This window comes from Mastomys coucha, unplaced genomic scaffold (assembly GCF_008632895.1).
Source record: "Mastomys coucha isolate ucsf_1 unplaced genomic scaffold, UCSF_Mcou_1 pScaffold22, whole genome shotgun sequence".
NCBI lineage: Eukaryota > Metazoa > Chordata > Mammalia > Rodentia > Muridae > Mastomys > Mastomys coucha.
The window spans coordinates 137,625,508-137,629,178 of record NW_022196905.1 but is presented as its reverse complement, the minus strand read 5'-3'; the positions used below and the strand labels follow the sequence as shown (position 1 = coordinate 137,629,178).

At 55.2% G+C, this 3,671-nt stretch overlaps 1 protein-coding gene across 4 annotated transcripts in view; it reads left to right on the top strand.

Annotated features, from left to right (window-relative positions):
* Nucleotides 1-409: 409 nt before the first annotated feature.
* Nucleotides 410-3,671, top strand: part of Znf316 (zinc finger protein 316) — an 18,359-nt gene continuing 15,097 nt past the window's right edge. For 2 of the 4 annotated variants that reach the window (XM_031338615.1, XM_031338611.1), the window contains exon 1: nucleotides 410-561. The gene's annotated coding sequence lies outside the window, so the exon portion shown is untranslated. The other 2 variants (XM_031338614.1, XM_031338613.1) reach the window with 2 other exon arrangements.

Sequence of the window (3,671 nt, the reverse complement as noted above, 5' to 3'; positions counted from 1 at the left end):
CACTCTCCTGGCTACACCCTTGCCTGTATCAGTCAGGGTCAGACAAGCGCTGCCTGAATATCCACAGCGGGTCACTACCCTTCTCCACCATCATGAGATCCAGGGAAGGTCCGGTGGACAGGAGGACGGGCTCCGGGCACGTCCTGGCACGCACGAAAGTAGACCCAGGCTGTCGTCTGGAGGGAAGAGATGCTCGCTGAGGCTGGACGTCGTGGGCATCTGCAAGGGTGGGCAGGGGTCCCTGGTAGAGGAGCAGGTAATAGAGGGATGCTCATTGTGGGTAGCTATAGCCACCCTCCATGCACATAGGGGTACGGCGCAGCAGCCCCCTGTCTACACCCAGAGCTCCGTGACGCCCCATGACCGGAAGTTCCCCCCCGTGGGCGCGGACAAGGCGGGGCCGGCGGGCGGCACTTCCGGTGCCCACGCGCCGCCGCCTCCTCCGCCGTCGCGCAGCTCGCGGCCGTCACTTTGTGTAGTGCGGGGGGGTCCCCGGTGGTCACAGCCCCCCCCACGAGTCCGTGTCTCGCTCCGGCTTGGCTGGGCCCGGGCGCGCGCGCGGTGAGTGGGGCGCGCAGACGCGGCAGGTGCGCGCGGGCGGGACGCGCGCGCTGGGGGCGGTGGCGGCGGCAAGGCTGGCCGTCATGGATGCTCGGGAGCTGGAGGCCTCGGGTGTCCGTGGGGAGATCGCGCGTCTGCAGGGCCTGTCCTTGGTGGGGTCGGAGCTGCAGCTGCAGGAGCTAGATCTTCCAGGCCCCTAGATCTCTCCAATACCGGCCTGGGCCTGCGCGGCACGTCACGGATGGCTTAACACCCCAGAGGGGCACAGAATCCAGTGTGAGAGGGAACGGGCAGGGGACGACGTGCACTGCACCTTTGCAGGGTGCTAGCGCCGCCTTCTCCAGCTTAGGGGCGGGAGCTGGGCTGGAGCCGCCCCCGCCCCCTGGAGAGACACCTTCCAAGGAGGGTTGTCACCACTCTGGCCCATGAAGTGGATGCTATGTACCCTCCCCGAACCCTACCTCCCAGAGGGAGGGAGAAGAGAGAAAGACTTTGTTCCGGAACCCAACAGCCAGCTTTGTGACATTGAGGGGCCGTGGCCCAGCCTGCTTCATCTGTAAATGGAGGCTGGCTGGACTGCTCTCCACTAAATCTGTTGCCCTCCCCGAGGTGGGTGGTGGAACGCGTTGACAGAATCTAGGGTGCATTATGTGGACACAAGAAGGGAGAGAGGAGGTGCAGGTGCCAGCGTGGATCAGCCCACCTGCTCAGCCTGGGTGGGTGGCATTGGCATTTTGTTTTGGTTCTGTTGCTACTGGCGGGTCTAGGGGGCTAGCTGGCCTAGCTGAGGAGCCTGATATTGGGGGGCGGGTCATGGATGACTCCAGGGAGCAACCCTGGAGAATAGAGATTTCTGGAAACTGGGCAGATGGTGAGGATTGTAGTGAACAGGGAAAGACATTATCAGTGGGGGCTACTGAGCGGGAATGCCGGTAACTAGCTACAAGTGCGCATGCACGGGCATGAACACACACAAACTTGCTCCTTCACGTGGGTTCCCTGGATTTGGAACTTTTCTGGAGTTCCTAACTTCTCAAACTTTACCATTGTGTCTTTGCACACTCCCTTCTTATTGGACAGTGTCGCACCCCCGTTCTGAATGTCTGCAGCACTGTGCCCTAGGCTCAGGACTTTATCGGAAAGATGGGTTGAAGTGACACAGGGGTTTTGCCTGAAGCCGTGAACTTGACTCTGCATTCTAATCCAGGATGAGAAGTTAAGGAGAGGGAGCAGAAAGGTGTTCTAGGAACTGACTGGCAGGAGTGGGGCTAAGAATTCCCAGGAGGAGAGGAACCCCCAGGGCTCAAGTTGCAAGAATATGAACTCTTCCTCTCCTTCTTCCTCTCCCTCCCTCCCTCCCTCTCTCTCTCAAACACACACACACACACACACACACCCACACACCCCCGTCAGACTGGTTTTCAGAACTTTTGTTCTGAATCCTGGTTCAGACCACCTGGAGCATCAAGCTTTTTTTGGCTTCTGCCCTGTCTTCTCATGGACATTAGAGGCTTTTAATATTTTTTCCCCCTTCTTGCACTGTCCTGACAAGAAGCAACTCAAGAGAGGAAGCATTTGCTTTGGCTCACAGTTGAAAGGTACAGCGCATCATCACGGTGGGAAAGATGCAGAGGCCATGGCAGGAGGCAGCTGCTCACATGGCATCCACAGTCAGGAAGCAGAGAGATGGATGCTGGGGCTCAGCTGGCTCTCTCCTTCTCCTTCAGACCCCCAGCGCCAGCCTAGGGAATTGGTGTCGCCCATGTTTAGGGTGGATCTTCCCACCTCACTTAAGCTAATTTAGCCATTCCCTCACAGATATCCCAGCAGCATCTTCTCTTCTGTAACTTCAGATCCTATCATGTGTGCAACAGTAACCATCACAGGATTGGTGCAGGGACTCTATTTTATCCACTGCCCTCTTTGGTCAAAGAGACACTCCATGGCTTCTGGGGTGGGTTTTAGTTTGATGTACCCTTCCCTCAATCTGTGGCTAGCCTGTTGTGGAGTTCAGCCCTGACAATGATTTTTAAAAAAAAAAATCCAATGTCCATGTCATTAGCTATAGATCTTTGGGCCATGTCTTTAGTAAGTACTGGCTTACTGTGTAAGTAGCCAGTAAGTAGTGGCTACTGTGTGTCTGGAATAGGAATTAGGGGAAAGAAATTGGGACCCTTCCTCATCCCTCAGTTGAATATTCTTCAGTAAAGAAAATGTGCATGTTGCTTGGGAAGAAACGTAGCCAAGGTGAGCTGCCTCCTCTTCCTCCTCTTTGTGTGCAGAGTATGTACACAGTTTTGTTTGTGCATATGTGCATGCAGGTACATACAGTGTGCATGTAGATAACAGAGGTCGGCATAGCTCTCGTCCTTGGTCACTCTTCATCATATTATTTGAGGCAGTGTCTCTCTGAACCCAGAGTTTACCAATTCAGATTGTCTGGCCAGCACAGCCCAGAGCTGGTTTACAGATAGATAGCACTGTATTCTGCAATTGCTCCCCAGCCCCTGCTGGAGGATTGAATTCAGGTCTTCATGCTAGTGTGACAAACACTTGAATTACCTCCCTAGACCCAGCTATCATCTTTTCTTGGGTGCTTGCAGAAAATAGTCTGGCTCCAGGAAGTCTGAAGTTGCTGGCCAAGGTGGTAGCTAGACAAGCATTACTTCTGTGGTTGTCTGAGCTCAGTTTGACTCTATAGCCTTAGGCGTGAGTAAGTCCTCTAGGTCTGAGGTAGGTGGTGGTTGGGAAATCTCTCCTGTAGTGTTCTCAGTGCCCCTGGGTACTGAGATGGCATAAGACAAGTATGTGTTCCTACCCTTCAGGCATCTTCCAACACCAAAGAGCCCTGGAAGGTTCCGGCGCTTCTCTTAGGCCTAGTTTTGCAGCCTCAATCTTTGAGACAGGTGCTTCTGAATCTACAGTGTTCAGGGAACAAGACAAAGGGGACTTGTGGCTGTCAAGAGTCCCAGCCCGTGGATTTGGGGGGAGGGGTGTGGTGGTTGGTGCTGGCAGGGATGATCAGAGTCCTAGCTGCTAAAATGTGGGGTAGAAGCCAGGCGGTGGTGGCGCACGCCTTTAATCCCAGCACTTGGGAGGCAGAGGCAGGC